We start from the raw sequence: 20,637 nt of genomic DNA, 5'->3' as shown, positions 1-20,637 counted from the left end.
CCTGCCATTCGGTTCTATTAACAAGGGAATCGTTAGTGGAGAGGGACCTTTGGGCTAGATGTAGTCGCGCACTGGCCCGTTTGTAGTGAGACAGTGCGTTCCTCTTAAAGGAGGAAGCATAAGAAATGATCTGGCCCCTGAGGAATGCCTTACCGGCATCCCAGAAGAGGTTCGGGGAGTCTGAGTGAGGGGAGTTAGCTTCCGAGTATTCACGCCAGGAGTTCGCCATAAACTGTTGAAAGTCAGGGTTGCCATGGAGATACGAGGGGAAGCGCCACAGTCTTGGGTGAGGTGGGAGATCTAGGTTGTCAAGACTAACTGAGATTGGGGCATGGTCAGAGATAGCTATATCAAGCACTTCAGCTTCAGTCAAATTGGGTATGAGATTGTCAGAGCCAAAAAAATAGTCGATTCTCGAGAACATATTATGTGGGTGTGAGTAAAAGGTATATTCCCTGTCTGCTGGGTGGGATAAGCGCCATAGGTCACGAAGATGGAGAGATTCCATGGTGGATGCAAAGTGGGAGGGAGTAGAAGAAACACTTGTCGCCCTGCGGCGTGGGGGAGGGGATCTGTCGTCCGTATGGTGTAAGATGTCATTAAAGTCACCGCCAACTAAATGGGGAGTCTGGGTGGTCCGGAGAAGCCATGAGGTCAGGTCACTATAGAAAGACTTGCCAGGGTTATTGGGAGCATAAACGTTAGTGATCACTAGTTCTTTGGTCCCCAGGCGGGCGTGCAGCGAGAGGAGCCTTCCCTGTGAGTCTGAGTGCGTGGACAATACCTCGCACGGGAGGTTTTTGTGGATCAGTATGAGAACACCCGCTTTACGACTAACAGCGTCGGAGCCTAGGACTTTGCCGACCCAGAGTTTCCTCATGCAATGAAAATCTGGAGCGGATAGGTGGGTTTCCTGCAGTAGGGCGATATCTGTTTTCAACCTTTTTAGGTGCCGGAGGACTTTCATTCTCTTATTAGGAGATCTGAGGCCTTTCACGTTCCATGAGACTATTCTCACGTCAGGGGTGTCGGGAAGAGGAAATGGGCCGAGTTTAGAGATTTGTCGCCAGCCGGTGGGCAGGGCAGTATAAGCTTTTGATTAAATAAGAGGGACCCGGAAGGGCCGTGGGACATGTGGAGTAGGATATTCAGAAAGGAGACTCTGTCTCTGAAGGAAGGTGGGGGGAGGGTGCAGGGAAGGTGGGGAGCAAACTTAAACACATATAAGAACATAAACAAAAACATAAACACTGGAGCGAACTTCGCTTTTTTCCGCATGGAGTCAGTGTGTAGGCCAGCCCCCAGTGCACGACCCAGAGGTGTAGGACAAGAGCGTCCGGGCGGTGAGCCTGAGTATGAATATGAACAAGGGTGCGGTCATTGAACCAAGAGCCAAAAAGGGCGCGTGTCATGTTAAGGCAGTAGACATACACAGTGAGTCCAGGAGGAGTACACCACAGTTGAAATAGACACGTGAGATTAAAGTATCAGACCCACATTAACAGAAAACAGTACAGTAAGTGGACCCAGGAATGGAATTATCCACAGGTATAGCATATAAAAGTATAAACTAGAAAGTATCAAAGGCAGTGTATAAAATACAAAAAAAATAAGAAAAGGCAGGATACACAATTATAAAAGTATAGCAATATAAAAATATTAAGTGGCCGCAAAAAAAAAAAAGAGCAGCGAGAGCAGCGGGGACTCCTGAAAACCTAGGCCAGGATGCCAAATAAAACAGAGGCGGTCAACAGCACCGATGGTGCATCTGCTAGATGGGAGCAGAACTTAAGGCCAATATAACCTAAAGTCAACAGGCTAGACAGTGGCCAAGCCTGAACGACAGCATAAGAAACAACATAGTAACTCACAAAAACCAGTCAGGCTGGTGGTCCTGGCGAGAGGGTCACCGGTGAGGTGAGGAGAGGAGGATCCAAGGGGACCGACATGTCATCAGCGAGGGGTACCCCGGTGGTGGGTGTCTGGGGCAGAAGGCCTGAAGCGTTTGGGTGAGTCCTTCCGGGGGCTCCTTTGGTCCAGGGAGCGATTGAGCGGTGAGGATTTGGAAGGGGTGTGAGGGTGCGCTCCCTGGTGCAGAGAGCGGAGAAATGCCTCAGCTTCAGAGGGGTCTTGGAAAGATAGTTGGTCACCGTTTGGGGCCTTCAGGCGAAGGACAGCCGGGAAGGCTAGGGAAAATTTAAGTTGCATTTTGAAGAGTTCCGAGCACACCTGCTGGAATGCTTTTCTTTTCTTGGATACCTCAATGGAGTAATCAGCAAAGATTAGGACCTTGATCCCATCCACTTGGAGAGAGCGTGTTTGCCTGAACTTCTGCAGGATCAGGGCCTTGTCAGAGTAGTTGAGGTACTTTGCGATTATGGGTCTAGGGGATTTGCGTTCTGGTGCAGGTTGACCCATACGATGAGCGCGTTCGACCGTGCAAGGGCCTGGAAGGCCCAGGGCTTCTGGGATGCGCACTGCGCAGAAGTCAGATAGCTCCGAGGATTGTAGCGACTCGGGGATCCCTACGAATCGCAGATTGCTCCGTCTGGCCCTATTTTCCAGGTCATCAAGTTTCTGTAGAACATATTGATTCGTTCTGTCCTGGGAGCGTTCCGTGGCTTGGGCCTGGTAGAGTTCCTCTTCTATATCTGACAGACGGTGTTCTAGGTCATTTAATCTGGTGTGGTGTTCGCCTATTTGGGCCTTGAGCTGCTGCATGCCTGCATTTACAGCTTTTTCCACAGATGCCGTTATCATGGGGGATAATAGAGCGGCCAGGGCCTGGGCAATGCGCTCTGTGGTGGAGTCCCCTGCAGGCTGCGTGGAAAGACTGCCCTGTAGTGGAGGGGCTGGAGATGCTGGCAGTGATTGTGGAGAGGGGGGAGAAGCAGTGTCACAGCTCACCTCCATGTCCGCTGCGCGCTGTGAGGAGAAGGGAGCCGAGTAGGCTGAAGCCGGGGCCTCGATTTGCGGCCGCGCCGTGGTCGCGGGCGGCGTCGTAGGCGTTCGCGCGCCGGTTTTTTACAGGAACCGGTCCATGGCTATGAGGGGAGATTCCGGGGGGTGTTTCGTCGGAAGCCCGGCCGCTCAGCAGGATTTTAATGCCGATTTCGGGGTCGTGATGCGGGAGCTGAGGAGGAGAGCAATCACTCCATGCGGCGCCGGAACCGGAAGTTGGTATCACGTTTTTAATCAGCGGGATATTTCTTTATAGATGTTTGTCACCAGAACAGGTGTCTGATTCTCTCTCACTTTTCTTCCTGTGGCAATTCAAAAATGTTAGAAGTACTATCACTTTCTATACCAGAATTTTCACCAGGACCAGAAGTGTTTTAATACACTTTAAACCTGACTTTCAGGCCCAACTAAAACACAGCTACAGTATTCAAAAGATAAACACTATCAGCCCCCAGCTTTATGTTGTCTAACCAGCAAAAGCAATCAAACCCTAGTTCAGCCTATATTAAAACCATGTGGTACCCCCTGCACATCTTCAAAACTCTGTACACTACACTGTTGTACCTTTCTAAAACAACTTATACCTACATAAATCATGGGAGAATATTTCAAATGATTAAAACTGGTAGCTACATGGGAGGGGCATACGCGGTAGCTTCCAAGATGGCCGCATAAGCTGGGAGCTCCACACTGCCACTCCACACTGCCTCAGCCATCCAGCAATCCTAACGGCAGATTATGACCAGCTGGAGCCGATCAGAGAACCTTCCAGGAGCATCTATATGCTGGGCAGCGCCGCTAAGAGAGACCTCGGACCGCAATTCTCCGCGCCGAGAGCAAACGGGCTGGATCCAAGATGGCAGCCGCAACTCAGCCACGAGATCAGCACTCAGGAGGACAGCAAGAACACAGGCAAGTCCTGACCCCTGCCACACTGGCTTATACCTCCCTGGCCTCCACTAGCATCACCCACATTGCCTCCCCATCTCCTGCCTCAACAGAATCACTTATTGAGCGATCGATGGACACATTCAGACTCTCCCCTATGGGGGAAACCCCAGCCCACATGAACAATATCACTACCCCAGGAGTCCCAGAGATGGACATCCCCCTAAACGCAGGATACCTATACCTCAAATTATCTGAACTGCTTGATAGGGGTCTCACTTACACTGCCAACAAAATTACCAATGACATTCGTTCTGACTTCCAAAACCTGGGTTCCAGAATGGAAGCGATTGAACACAAGCCTGACCATATACAAGTCATACAAGAGCAACTGGACACAGCCCTTGCCAGGATCAACGATCTTGAAAATCATTCAAGGAGGGATAACTTTAGAATTAGAGGCCAGGCAGAGTCCACCACTGACATCCCCAAGGCAGTCCACACAAACTTCAGCTAGACAGAGCACACAGATCTCTGGGACCACCTAGGAAAGATGGAGCCCCCAGGGATGTAATGGTCAAACCTCACTATTATTGGGTAAAAGAGGATATAATGAAACCTCACGCCAACAATCACACATCTCCTTTCAGGGAAATAACATTCAGATTTTCGCAGACATCTCCCCATGACCATCCAACGTCACAGATCCCTTAAACCATTACTAACGATTCTCTCACAAAAGGAAATCAAGTACTGGTGGGCCTTCCTCCTTGCCTTAAAATTTTCGTATAAAAGCAAAACCCACTCCACCAGCTTTCCAGAGGGTGAACGGGTGCTCCTTCAACTGAAATTCATAACCCAAGACTCTGCAATGGATACCACAAACCTCCAATCAGGATCCACTAAACAGCCCATACCCACAAGCCCAATCTCCCCCTCCTGGAAAACCATAAAAAACGGGAGCGTGAAAGAAGCCATGCCCACCTGAACATGACAACAGGTTTATCTTACTATCATTTGATACAGCTCGGCATTGCCTAGCTGATTGTACCAGGACCTACCTTCCAGAAATGGTTGATCCCCAGATACCATACTGGAACCCCAATCCAATTATTATTATTATTTTTTTTTTCCTCCCAGAGCATTTGTTCGAGACTTCTGTCTGGATCACCTTTTTGCTCCCAACACAAGGAGGACCATTAGAAGGAACTCATACTCCCCACACTTTAAGGAATCATTCATACACTTTGGCAATGCCTGGGAATGCTCTCAGATTACTTAGGAGACAACATGAGTGTGCATACACCGAACACACCCCAAATGAAGGGTGGGAAGATACCAAACTTTCCCAACCCTCTGCGAAATGCCCAGAGGAACTCTACTTTCGAGGCCCTCCAACTTTATTCATTCAGCCACTTAAAATGACTCGGGTCACCCCTGAATAACCAACTCCCCCAATACCTAAATATGGCCTAACGGCCTAGTTCTCCCTTTACCCGCTGGTTGCGATTTTTTATTCAGTTAATGTTACAGTTTTACAAGTCTTATGTTCTCTTTTTTTAATAACTTGCTTCCTTTCCAGGGTTGTCTTTGGCTGAGGCAGCAGTCTTGCGCCTCCACCCATCTTTTGACTATGGATAATCTATACCCAAAGGATCGGACTAAGGTCCATTTTGAGGGCTATGTTTGGTGAAAAGGAGAAACATTTTACTCTCTCCTCTCACCACAGGCCCATTACAAGCTATCTCTCTTTATGCTTTCTTCTCCTCTATCTATCTCCCACTAACCTCTTCTCTATTTTTGCCAGTGCACAGACATCACCACGCTTGTCATTTTCTCCAGGTCCCAGGCTCTACTTCTGACTGCATCAAGATCCTCCCTTGACTCCAAAGCTGAGGGTAAGTGATGCCTGTATTGATATCACCTTGTTCTCCATCTGCCATGCCACATAGTCCCACACCTACCCCTGCACTCTGAGTAGTCTCTCACATTGTTCAGGGCCTAAACTTAGCGGTCAAGAGAAAGAAAGTGCTCCAGGCTTATCACTCCCGAAAAGTGGATGTGGTAATGCTACAGGAGATGCACTCCCCAAGACGGTATACCCCTCCTTCCTCCATGCTCAATTCCCACAATTCTATTTAGCGAATGCTAAGGACAAGACGAAGGTGGTAGCCATACTATTCGCAAAGAATGCAAATTTTCAGTACAGCTGCAATATAAAGACCCAGAACGTAGATACATTCTAGTAAAGGGAATATAGGATTATCATCTCTTTTCTCTCATCTCTTATTATGCCCCCAATAAGGGTCAAGTAAAGTTTTTCCAGACAATGTCCCATTCATTAGGACCAAAGTTAGAAGGGACTGTTATATTCGGAGGAGACTCCAATATAGCATTCAATCACTCAATTCAATCACATGTGCCTCACCAGAATGAGCTCTAACATTGTCAAACTAATATATCAACAAGGTCTTGCAGACATATGACGGGAACTTAATCCCATAAAACGGGACTACACTCACTACTCGAGCCCCCACCAATTTTACTCCAGAATTGATCACATATTCATTTCCACTAAACACGTCCCCTTTGTCAATAAAGCATACATTAAAGACTCAGCCCTTTTTGACCACTCCATGGTTCTCATTACCCTATGAGGATGCCCCTACCAGACCAAATATGACACACTAGAATCTCAATGAATCGTTACTTAATGACCCCATTAGAGTCATTGAAATTGAAAAAACTATAAAAGAAAACTTTCTCCTTAATGACGGAAATGGCATCTTGGCCGAGACTTTGTGGGCAGCCCATAAAGTAATGTTTCGAGGCAAGATTATACAGATAGCGATAGCTTAAAAAGGAAAGATCCTTGGACATAGATAAAATGGAAAAGGAGTTTGCGTTATTATGCAAACACCACAAACAAGACCCCTCTACGGTCTCCATAGCACAACTTGATTCTGCTCACTTAACCTTAAACCTAGTGCTCGCAGTCAATACAGAGAACCTAACCCCCAATTCATACTACAAACATTTTAATCGTTCTACTCCAAACTGTATCAGGGAGAGACCAAAACCTGAAAGGGGATCAGCCCCAGGCCCCGATGGATTTTGCATTCCTTATTATAAAAGCTTTGCAGAAACCCTAGCCCAACATTTAGCCAAATTCTTCAATTCCAAAAGAAAGGGAGACTCGGTAGACACTTACCTTAATGCAGAATTAATTTCAGTCATTCAGAAACCCGATAGTGATTTAGAATTTGTTGAGAGCTATAGGCCCATATCATTGATTAACAATGACCTGAAAATACTGACCAAAATTTTAGCAAACAGAGTAGGGTCCTTTATGAACCGCTATATACACAAAGACCAAGTGGGATTCATCCTGGGATGACAGGGCTCAGTAAGGCGAGCGATAGACATAGTCTCAGTCCTTCAATCTGGGTGGGATAGGGATCTCCCCCAGGAGGCGTTTTTGCTGTTAGACCTCCAGAAGGCCTTCGATTCACTATCCTGGCCATATCTTCTTTCAGTCCTTAAACGTTGGGACTTCGGAGAGAACTTTATGGGAATCCTGAGATCCTTATATCACAACCATGAAGCAAGGATTAGATTGCAGGGCTACTACTCGGACCCTATCAAAATTTCTAAGGATACCAGACAAGGGTGCCCTCTATCATCCCTGATATTCACCTTAGCTATAAAGACCCTAGCAATAGTAATCAGGCTTAATCCAAATATCAGGGGTGTCCAATGTGGCCAAACCAACCACAAATGCACACTATTCACAGACAACATCCCATTATTTGTCACTTCCCCAATCACCTCACTGCCCAAACATCTGTAAATTACTAGACTCCTTCGAGAATGTCTCAGGACTGCAGGTGAATCTCGCCAAATCCGAAGCTCTGAATGTCTACCTACCCCAATCGGTAGTTGAGCATCTGAAACCTTCTTTCAAATTTAAATGGAGTGAATGTTCAATCTGTTATCTTGGTATAAATCTCACCCCCCAAGGTCGAACAACTACACCAGGCAAATTCCCCTCCCCCCCATGTTCCACAAACTCGAATCTGACCTAAAATCCTGGTCCTCATTTCAACTGTCTTGGCTCGGTAGAATTCACTCCATCAAGATAACATTACTACCCAGACTCCTCTAACTCTTCAGATCACTTCCCATTGCGATCAAAGGAGATCAACTCAAGGCTTTCCAAAAGAAAATAACCAAATTTCTCTGGGGGAAAAAGGAACATAGAATTGCCCAATGTCTCCTATTCAGCCCCAAATCACAAGGGGGCCTGGGCCTACCCAACCTCTTGTGGTATTACAAGGCAGCTAGATTAGCTCAATTATCAATGGTCTACTCAAAATTTGAGAAACCCGACTGGATTCAAATGGAAAGACAAGCGGTCCAAGAATACACCCTAGACTATCTCCTGTGGTGTCCCCGAAAATCTAGACCCTCCATAATGTCTCCCACTCTATACCCCTCCCTAACGTTATGGGTCAAATTAGGCCAACTACCCTCCCGAAATTCACTCTCTAGCGCACATATTCCACAACTCACAATTCCCACCAGGCATGAACATTAAATCATTCCAATGGTGGCTGTACAAGGGGATGTACCATATTGGACACTAATTCTCGATGGCAGGCTCACTAAACCTGAAACACTGTATAAAAAAACTTGAATTACCAATCTCAGAGAGTTTCAGGTTTCAACAAATCTCTCACTTTCTCGCCTCAATCTGGAAGAACAAATCTGAGTCTTGAGTTTACAAACTATGAACGTTGGTGCAGACAGGCAATGGAACAAAAAGATGGGATATCAATAATCTACACAGCACTACCCAAACCCTCGTTCAGGTTTCCATACATGGAAGCATGGGAAAATTACCTACAAGAAGCCTAGGACCCGGAGGATTGGCACCAAGCACTATTGAGAGCCTACAAAGGTATAATGAACGTCTCCCTAGTAGAACCCAATTTGAAGGTAATCACCAGATGGTAGTTAGTTCCCCCTAGACTGGCCATTATGTTCCCCTCAGCCTCTCCACTATGTTTTGGGTAACGTCTCACCCTTGGTTCCATGATCCATGTATGGTGGGAATGCCTGAAAATTAGAGGATTTTGGAACAAAATGTTTAACCTTATCAGGAAGGTATCAGTCCCTAAGTCTGCCCAAGTAGCACTCCTGAATTTCCCTATACCACTAAGCCCCAAACCCACCCAAAAATGAATTTTCTTTATTCTTTTGAGGGCAAAGATAACAATTGCAAAAGATTGTTAATGGCCCACAGTCTCCTTCCATGCTGCAAAAATAAAATATTGTGGATCATGATCCAAGAAAAAATGGTTAGCTCCATTTTCAACACCACCAATTCATTCCAAGCAATATGGGAACCCTGGGCCAGATATGTAGGAATTCCACTCATTCCTGGAACCTAATTAACACAAAATAGATAACACCTCTGGAATCTGGCTCTCCTCCCTCACATCCTTTTCTTTTTTTCCTGCTCTCCTCTTTCTTTCCTCTCCTTCTCTTCTATGTGAAGTTATGGTTGTCTTCCTCCTGTTATGGACATTTAAACAGCAGGCGGTTGAAAGTTGCCATTGGTTATGTAACTAGAAACCCGCTGCCATTAATGGAATGTTCCCTCTCCGACTGAAATACACTCCGTTAGATCTCACAGCATCTCTGGAAAACTGCTGTAATTTCCAAGTTGCTTGCTCGGGTAATACTACAGAAGACACCAGTCCCTTTGTACCCTTGGTAGCCGACTCACAACACAGTGTGAACCCGTTAGGGGTGTCTTGAGTGATGGACCAACATGATGCCTTATCGACAGTTGGGACTTTCTTCCCAGTTATTAGATTACACTTATCTTTCTGTAACAATGTCTTGCCATTACCTTGCAGCTAGATATTTGTATAGGCGGACAACGATTGATGTGAATTTGAATTTTTTTGCCTTCTTTATTACATTTGCCATCTCATGTCATGCAATTTATTTTCAATAAACATTTTAAAACTTAAAAAAAAAACATTTATATTGTAAAAAAAAACACATTTGTAGTTAGCATGATCACTATTTAGGCTGTTTCCTGATAATTTTTAATGTATTTTAAGTTCAACATTAAATCAAGTTAGTGCACTTGGGTCACCTGCTACTACCAGCTGAAAAATCACCTGTTAGGCTGAGATATAAATATGACATGGATATAATTGAAATAATAACCATGTATTAAAATGGAAGTCAAATATATTACAGTCTTAATAAAAATACAATGTTCGTGCATTACTAAAAATGTGAAAAGTTAATTTAGCCCAGGGAATTAGAGTTAACTATTTTGATTGCAGTGGAATTTAAAACAGAAGAGATTCTCCTTGTATATAATTGGATGATTGCATTAAACACAGCTTTATTCTATTTCTTTAATAATAAAAGGGTTGTATGCACATACAACAGGGACTCCTCACATCTAATACATATTTTTCAGGACACTTTTACAGTCTTTTTTAATATGGTGAATACTTTTGTTTTTATAAAGTAATTAAAGTGTATTTCTAATCAAAATAGATATAATAGTGAAATATGTTTTCGTTTTGTTGTTCTCTGTGTCTCGTGATGTGTGGACTGCTATAAAATGTGCAACTTATTTATTAAAGGTGTTTTACTACACTTAGCCCCCGGTCACACCATGCAACTTATCATGCGATTTGACCGTTCAAAACGCATTACAAGTTGCACCCTAGTGTCCGCTTTGGAAACTGTCAAATAAGTGCGACGATGATGTGGCAATAATTGTGAAAGGGGTTCTTTTACTACTTTTTGCAAGCTCAGGTGTGACGTGCAAAGACATCTCTGCATGAAGTCGCGCAGATGTCTTTTAGGTCGCACCTGAAGTAGCACTGAAATGCTACTTTGAAATCATGCCACTTCAAGTGAAGTAGCACAATTTCAATGTCGCGATCGGTGTGAGTCCTGACTGGGGTGTAATTGTTTTATCCAGCCTCTATATTCATGCATTAGGTATTCCTTAAATCTAGTCTAAAGGAAATTATGTGCAAAAAAGCACAACAATTGTTATCATATTAACTATATTTGACCTGTTTAATTTAGCATGTGGAAGGAGTTTTTTTTTTTGTCTGTAAATTTTTTTGTTAAAAGCCATACCGTTTTCTCATCTCAGAAAGTTGGAAAGTATGTAGTTCTATCTCTCTTGAATAAGTTCTACAGTGCATATAATTCAATCTCCCCGCCATTAAGGTTTATTTGAAAAGTAACAGCTATTTAAAAAAACAGCAACTTTTCTTGATTTGCTATCAGTAAAGCAGGTATCTGCTATCAGTAAAGTAAATGATTAAATAATTATATTATAGATTTTTTCTGACATAAATAGGCTACTAAATTCTCCTCGCCGATTTCCACCTGTGACAACATTGTGCCCATTCTCACATGTGAGACATCTGTATGGATCACAAATACATTTTTTAAAGTCAGGAGCTATCAACATGGCTTTCCTACATAGGGCATGGAAACTGGAATGCCCTGTCAGCATCAGTGCCTCACTAGACCTAACTAAATAATTGTGAATTTCTTCCCTTTGGGTAAGGCCAATAATGGGCTGTTGTTGGAGCCATTTTTACAATTTTTTCACACACGCTGGATGAGATAGAGTTATCACATCTATACTATTACCATTTAGGCAAGCATGAGTAAAGCAGGATGAATTGAAATAATTCTGATTACGCTTTGGTATATATTAATTATTTGTAATATTTGTATAGGTATGTATCTGTGAGGTCTGCATACCTGACCCCTTTGTGTTTCCACAGCCATCTAGAGACAAGTGTGCCACCAAGCTGTTCTATCTTCTTTTCTTACATTGTTGGAATTTTGTAAGTGCATTCAATTGTACTGGACATGGTTTATTTAAAGCGGGAGTCCACCAGGACTCCGCGTTTTTTTTTTTTTTTAAAAGCCAGCAGCTACAAATACTGCAGCTGCTGACTTTTAAAATAGTGACACTTACCTGTCCAGCGCGCCCGCGATGTCGGCACCCGAAGCCGATCACTAGGTCGTCTGTCGGGTCCTGCCGCCGCCATCTTGGGTATGGGAATCAGGAAATGGAGCCTTTCGGCTTCATTTCCCGGTTCCCTACTGCGCATGCGCGAGCCGCGCGGCGCAATCCGGACGGTCCCCGCTGCCTCTGGGAACTGTGTGTTTCCCAGCAGGCAGCGGGGCACTTGCGCAAAGGGGTGGGCAGTTGCGGAAAGGGGCGTAATCTACGCCCCTTTCCGCAGACAGCTGTCCCGGAAGTGGGTGCAGTTACCTGGATTATCCAGGTAACTGCACCCCCCTCCCCCCTGAAAGGTGCCAATTGTGGCGCCGGAGGGGGGGGGATTCCGATGAGCGGAGGTCCATTTTAGGGTGGACCTCCGCTTTAACTAGTGTCCATTGGTAATATGCTATTTTCTGTTTATGTTTGGTCCAGCACTTTTTCTGCACCCAAGGGCTCCCGAGGAAGTGGCTCACTGTAAAACATGTTGAGCTTAAAATTGAAGGGATGGTGGCCCTCCCCATCATAATAATAAAATGTTTATCCATCAACTTTAGAAATACTTGTACTAAGAGCATAGCCTCTCCATAACAATGGAGTGAAATATGAATGTCATTTATGGTTGATTTTTAGATAATGCATTAATAAACTTTGTATGGTTTTACTAGATGGCGGTGGTGCCTAAAATGTCCATGTTTCCAATTTTTGCATTTCTACCCTGTAATTTTGACGTAGCACTCAGGAATAGAGTTTTAGACATATTTCCATATAATCACTCAGTAGTTTATTGTAGTTCCTATTTGAGGACCCATTATTGCACACGCTAAAATGCCCATTTTAGGCCTGAAGATTAGTTTAACCCCTAAATATTATATATTTTTTGAAAGCCAAGTCCATGGAGAATAAAATGGTATGGTAACAGTTTTTGTCATAATGTTTTTATGATATTAGTGCACATCAAATGCAGCTTTTCATAAAAAATACACAAAAGTAAATTTTAGTGCACACAAACACAATATATTAACCATTTTTCTGGTGGTAAAATATAAAAGATAAGGCTGCAATTAATAAATAGATAGCTAGCTATAGTAGCTGTATGTATTTAAAACCCTGGTCTACCAGCTGCCATTGATAAACGGGGCTATCGAACAAGTTACATAGTTACATAGTTAGTCAGGTTGAAAAAAGACACCACCAAGTCCATCCAGTTCAACCAAAAAAAAAAAAATGATATATAATAAATATCATACCAGCCCATATACCCAATTCTATACCCACAGTTGATCCAGAGGGAGGCAAAAAACCCCAGCAGAGCATGATCCAATTTGCTAAAGCAGGGGAAAAAATTCCTTCCTGATCCCTCGAGAGGCAATCGGATTTTCCCCGGATCAACTTTACCTATAAATTTTTGTACCCAGTTAGATTACGTACACTTAGGAAATAATCCAGGCCTTTCTTAAAGTAATCCACTGAGCTGGCCATAACCACCTCTGCAGGGAGTCTATTCCACATTTTCACAGCTCTTACTGTGAAGAAACCTTTCCGCATTTGGAGATGAAATATCTTCTCCTCTAGACGTAAAGAGTGCCCCCTTGTCCTCTTTGTTGACAGTAAAGTGAATAACTCGACACCAAGTTCCCTATATGGACCCCTTATATATTTGTACATGTTGATCAAATCCCCCCTTAATCTCCTCTTCTCAAGAGTGAATAAATTCAGTTCCACTAATCTTTCCTCATAGCTGAGTTCCTCCATGCCTCTTATGAGTTTGATTGCCCTTCTCTGCACTTTCTCCAGTTCCCCGATATCCTTTTTGAGAACTGGTGCCCAAAACTGAACGGCATATTCCAGATGAGGTCTTACTAATGATTTGAACAGGGGCAAAATGATATCTCTCTCTCTGGAGTACATACCTCTCTTAATACAGGAAAGGACTTTGCTCACTTTTATAAACTGCAGCTTGGCATTGCATGCTATTATTGAGCTTATGATCTACCAAAACCCCCAGATCCTTCTCCACTATGGATTCCCCCAGTTGTACTCCCCCTAGCGTGTATGATGCATGCATATTCTTAGCCCCCAAGTGCATAACTTTACATTTCTCAACATTTAACCTCATCTGCCACATAGTCGCCCAATTAGACAGAGCATTGAGGTCGGCTTGTAAATTGGTGACATCCTGTAAGGACGTTATTGCACTGCATAGCTTGGTGTCATCTGCAAAGACGGAAATGTTACTTTTGATCCCAGACCCAATATCATTTATAAAGATATTAAAAAGCAAGGGTCCCAGCACTGAACCTTGGGTTACACCACTGATAACCTTAGACCATTCAGAGTAAGAATCATTAACCACTACTCTCTGAATTCTGTCTTTTAGCCAGTTTTCTATCCATCTACAAACTGATGTTTCCAAACCTGTAGACTTTACCTTACACATGAGCCGTGTGTGCGGAACTGTATCGAACGCTTTTGCAAAATCCAAATATATCACGTCCACCGCCACCCCTCTGTCCAAGGTTTTACTTACCACCTCATAAAAAGAAATCAGGTTTGTCTGACAACATCTGTCTTTCATGAATCCATGCTGTCTGTTGCTCAAAATATTTTTTTCCTGCAAGAACTCGTCTATGCGGTCTTTTATTAATCCCTCCAGTATCTTCCCAACTATAGAAGTTAAACTAACGGGTCTATAATTACTTGGTAAAGACTTTGTTCCCTTTTTAAATATAGGCACCACATTGGCCCTGCGCCAATCCAGTGGTACTATACCTGTCATTAATGAGTCCCTAAAAATTAGATACAATGGCTTTGAAATTACAGAGCTCAATTCTTTTAGGATCCGTGGGTGGATGCCATCAGGTCCAGGTGCTTTATCCACCTTTATTCTGTCTAAATATTTCTGGAGCATATCACTTATGAGCCATTGTGGATTTGGGGCTGCATCAGTACCACCCCCATTATGGACATGAGCTCCCCCATGCTCCTTTGTATACACAGAGCTGAAAAAAGTATTTAATAAGTTAGCCTTCTCTTTGTCCCCAGTCACCCACTCCAGATTATTTTGCAAAGGGCCTACATGCTCAGACTTAACCTTTTTACTATTAATATATTTGAAGAATTTTTTGGGGTTTGTCCTACTGTCTTTTGTAATCTGTCTTTCATTTTGAATTTTTGCATCCTCGATTTCCTTTTTACATATTCTGTTATATTCCTTGTAACATTTAAATGACACTAGCGTTCCTTCATTTTTATATTTTTTGAAAGCTCTTTTTTATAGTTTATAGCTTTTTTAACTTTGGCCGTGAGCCACATTGGCTTTATTTTTAACCTTTTAAACGTATTGCCCATGGGAATATACTTTGCCGGGAGATCACAAACAAGCTTTTTGAATAATTCCCATTTCTGTTCTGTGCCCATTGGTGCCAATATTCTCTCCCAGTCTAAGTTCTGGAGAGCAGCCCTCATCCTTGGAAAATTTGCTCTCTTGAAATTAAGTGTTTTTATCTTTCCCGTATGTGATTTTTGCTTACAGCTAACTGGAAATGAGATCATGTTATGGTCACTGCTACCCAGATGTTCCTTTATCTGAACATTAGTAATACGTTCTGCATGGTTGGAGATTACCAGGCCCAACAGAGCATCATTCCTAGTTGGGGCCTCAATAAACTGTACCATAAAATTGTCCTGTAATAGGTTTACAATTTTTTGCCCTTTAACTGTCCCAGCAGTGTCATTACCCCAGTCAATTCAGGGTAGTTAAAGTCCCCCATTATTATCACTGTCCCAGCCCTTGCAGCCCTTTCTATCTGTGCAAGGAGCTGAGTCTCCACCTCCTCATTAACATTGGGTGGTCTATAACAAACTCCAATGATTAACTTTGAACTACGTGCATCTGTATGCAGTTCCACCCATAATGCCTCAGACTCATCACACTCTCCGTCCACCAGGTCCTCTTTCTCACTCGCTTTGAGATCATTTCTCACACACAGACAGACCCCTCCACCTTTCCTTTTTACTCTGTCTTTCCGAAAGAGTGCATAGCCAGGAATATTAATAGCCCAGTCATGTGAGGAATGAAGCCAAGTTTCAGCAATACCGATTACATCATAGCTCTCCTGATGCACCAGAGCTTCCAACTCGCCTATTTTGCTTGGCAGACTTCTGGCATTGGCGAACAAACATTTTAATGTATTAATATATTTTGACCGGTCACATACTATCCTCTTGGGTGTTCCAAGATTACTACTAGGACTTTCTACTATATTTACCTTGGGTTTATGTACTTTGGTTACCCTACCACTAATGCCCCTAATATTACCCTCTGGAATATGCTCCACACTGACTATCTCTATCTCTGAACCCTCCCCCCCATCGCCTAGTTTAAAAAACCCTCTAACTTTTTGGCCATCCTTAATCCCAGCTGATCTGCACCCTCCTCATTTAGGTGCAGTCTGTCCCTTCTATAGTACCGGTTATCGACTGAGAAGTCGTCTCAGTCCTCCAGGAACCCAAATCCCTCCTTACTACACCAGCTTTTGAGCCACTTGTTTACTTCCCTAATCTCCCTCTTCCTTTCTGGTGTAGCTCGATGTACTGGTAGTATTCCTGAGAATACTACCTTGGAGGTCCTTTTCCTCAACTTAGCTCCCAAGTCCCTAAAATCATTCTTTAGGACACTCCATCTGCCTCTGACTTTGTCATTGGTGCCAACGTGCACCATGACAGCTGGGTCTTCCCCAGCCCCTCCCAGTAATCTGTCCACCAGATCCGTGATGTGCCGAACCCGAGCGCCCGGCAGACAACATACAGTTCGGCACTTCAGGTTGTTGTTACAGATTGGCCTCTCTGTCCTCCTAAGAATTGAGTCCCCTACCACCACAATCTGTCTTTCCTTTCCCTTCACTCCACCCCCCCCACTCTCACTGGAGGAGTTCTTCTCCTGGCAGCTAGGAGAATCCCTCAGCTCCAGCAGTGCTGGTCCCTGACTGGGACCACCAATGTCACTCAATGGAGTGTACTTATTGGGATGCTCCAGCCCTGGATCGGCCTCCCTGGCACTTGCCCCTCTACCCTTCCTGACTGTCACCCATCTACTCTCTGCTAGTGCCCGCACCTCCTTGTCTCCACCCACCTCTGTGCTGGCCCCTGCCGGCACCTGCCGTATACGTTCCTGGTTCTCATTTAGGGTGGAGGGTCCTCTCAGTGCTGACAGTTGCTTCCCCAGATTCAGAACCTGGGCTTCCAGGGAAACAATGTGCTTACATTTTGCACAGCAGTATTCACCCTCGATCAGATGATCAAGGAATGCATACATGCCTCAAGATGTACACCGAGTCGCCTCTCCACACCTGCCAGTCATCGTACCTATTAATTTAATGAGGATTAGAGATTATACCCAGTCCAAATTACCTAACAACTAGCTTCCTGACACTAATACTCAACAAGACAGTACACAGGTACTCACAGACCAGCGTGCACACACAATGCACAAGTACAACGATATACACACACACACACACTACTCAGACACACAGGTACTCACCCCACACAGCTACTATGACCCCTGTTATAACCTCCTGTTTACAACTCTGGTTTTTAACTCACCACTTGGACCAGTTCCACTAACTCTGGTTTTTAACTCACCACTTGGACCAGTTCCACTAACTCTGGTTTTTAACTCACCACTTGGACCAGTTCCACTTAGACAGCGTTCTCACAGACTCAAGATGAGCAGGCTCAAGTGAGTTCTACACAAACTTGTATAGACCTCAAGCACCTGTGCCCAATTAAACCCTCCCCTTAATTAGTAGGCTGAAGGAAGGAAAGGAAAAAAAAACCCTCTATTTAAAAAGTGTCAGAAAAGGGTATTAAAAAGCTACAAGAAAAAGCCCCAAAAGAACCTAAAAATACAACCCAGCAGTCACCAGTAGTCAAAAAGCAATACTTATTGACACTCCACTCTAGGCTCCACTGTTCAGCTTGCAACCAGCAGTTTGGTTAAGATCAAAGTGAATCAGATTTTTGAAAATACCTGGCGTTAAAGCAGGCTTTTGACATTTGAAAAGGAACAGCTACCCAACTAACAAAGAGGAATAGCTTTACGGCACTGCTCATCTGATTGGAGGAAGTAAGGTAATAACATTTTCCTACTCCATGCCCCAAGAATTAAATGAGCATTATACGTGTGTTGGGCGAGCTGTATGGCCCGAACATCGCCCATTTTGCGAACAACCAAATTTGCGGGGCAGTCGGCAGGATGTTTACCTGCTGAGTGCCCCACAATGCACTGTGTGCTGCACAGTGCATTCTAATCCCTGATTGGGCCAAACTTTACCCAATCAGGGCACAGTGAATAGCTGTGAAAAGGTGTATACTGTGCTAACCAAAAATTAAATTGAAGTGAACGAACCACAAACAATACTAACTGCTGCAACTAAATTATGTGAGATACCCACACCAAAACAACAATACAAATACTTATTAGCTGCACTGAAAGATTACAAACATAAATTGCCTCAAAATACCAATGAGACTAATGAGACATTTGAGTGTTGAATATAGATGAAAACATTCAAACCAATCAGTGAAATGACATAACCTGAAAACAAAAAATAAATAAACCAATAAATACATAATACAGTCCTGGAAAAAACAGTCCAGAATCAAAGTTCCACTAGGTATAATTGGATCCTTAATGGTCTGTTTAATGGTGACATCATGCAAAAACACCCAAGAAGCAGTGACAAGTTCCAATAGAAAGAGTCCTCCACCACTATTCACACTGCTGCTTACCAGATTTGGAGATCTCTTTTTAGGGAGATCTGCAAAAGCTTGTGACTCCTTTCCCGGTCAAGGATTCTATGTGAGGTTAGAAGAGTGGTCCCCGCTATAGCATCTCAGGTGGTAGCAAGATATTCTAGGCAATGCTCATCCCCCATGTAAAAAATAGAAAAGCCTCCATAGTGTAACTCAGGTGTCAGTCCTATTCAGTCCCAATGATTGAAAATGTTGTTTTGCGGAAGTTCAATGTGTTTGAGCTTGGTAATATATAAAGTAGATTTGATTGCTTTTGGGTCCAAGTGTGGCAATGAGTGGAATCACAGTGAAGGCACATTTTTGTCTAGATAACAAGTGCTGTTGGTGACAGGTTCAGTCTTTGGCAGACATGGGGAGAAGACAGGCTCAACTGCAGGTACAGAGTACAGTGATGGTCCTTAATCCCATCCATCCGTTTCCTCATGCTTTATTTTGTTGGGAAATCACTTTGAAAAACATACCCCAGCATTTCTAGCCGCAGCCTCAGTGAATAGCTGGTTGTTAAGGAGTGGGCCGGGAAGCCAGCCGCTGCATCCTTTTTTTGATTTAACATTTTTATTTTGTATGTAATTTTTATTTTTATTTTTTTTGGTTCAAAAGACAATTTTATTGAGCATTATGAACAGGATATAGTCACGAAAACGCAATGCAACAGGCACTACGCAAACAAACTTGTGCATTTTACAGACAGGTACAGTAAATATACGAAAATGTTTTGCAACAAAAAATGTGTGATACAGAGATCCGCAGAGGAACCTAAAGGGTATACAGTGTGGGGAATAGTCCCTTGAAAAGACATAAAGACATACAGCACAGAGGTCAGCTAAGTCACGTCATTGCAGGTAGAGGCATTCTCCAACCATCTATCCCATATTTTGTTGTATTTATGGGGACAACCCCTATGAGCATACAACAGCTTCTTGAGGGGAAGCGTGTCATTGATCGCCCTAATCCATTGCTGTAGCGTGGGGGGACGCCCTCTCAACCATGTCCTAGCAATCTGCATCCTAGCCAAAAACAAGGTCTCCTGTAAAAAAATGTTGAGGTATTTCTCACTGTCGGGTAAAGAGAGGAGCCCCAGTATACACTGTCGGGGGGACAGGGACACCGGGGAGCCCATGCGGTCGTGAAGAAATCGGTACCACCTGCGCCCAGTATCCCTGTATAATCGGGCAGGCCCACAATAGGTGGTAAAAGGATGCAGTCGGGGAGTCACAGCGGGGACAGTTGGGGTCTAAATCAGGTCTGTATTTAGCTATGCGTTGAGGCGTAAGATAGGACCTGTGCAGAATATAGAGGTGGGTGAGGCGGTCCGGGAGCCTAGGTGACATGAGCCTGTGATTCGCCAGGGCTTCATCCCAATCCGCGTCCGACACCGCACCCAAATCACCCTCCCACCGAGAGCGCACCTGATAGGCTACGCTCAGGGCAGTGGGGGATATCAGATACGCGTACAGCTGCGAGATCAATTGCCGATGGTCGTCACCCAGCACCAGGTCAACCACAGCTGGCGTCTCAACCCTTGGGATACTCCCAGTGAACTGGGCTTGAAGCGCGTGTCGGAGTTGGAGATAGCGAAACAACATGTGGTTGGGCAGGGCGTAGGTATCCTTGAGGGCCTGAAAGGATCTGACCATCCCATGGGAGACCACCTGTGACAGATAAATAACACCCTTATGCACCCATAGCCCGGGGTCCGGGACAAGGGCCAGTTCTGGTAGCTCGGGATTATTCCACAGAGGTGTGTGAGAGTGAGGAGAGGGGGCCTGTCCAAGGCGCATAGTAAGCTGCCAGATTCTACAATGATGGGAGAGGAGGAGGTGTCCGTCGTTAGGGAGGGGCGGAAGGCGGGAGCTACTAAACAGCAGTTGGAAAGGGTGAAACAAAGGGCCTGGGGCCCG

Source organism: Lithobates pipiens, unplaced genomic scaffold (assembly GCF_037356315.1).
Source record: "Lithobates pipiens isolate NorthernLeopardFrog02 unplaced genomic scaffold, aLitPip1_a1.2 Scaffold_19, whole genome shotgun sequence".
Taxonomy (NCBI): Eukaryota; Metazoa; Chordata; class Amphibia; order Anura; family Ranidae; genus Lithobates; species Lithobates pipiens.
The sequence above is the reverse complement of the archived record's forward strand: the minus strand, read 5'-3'. Positions refer to the sequence as shown.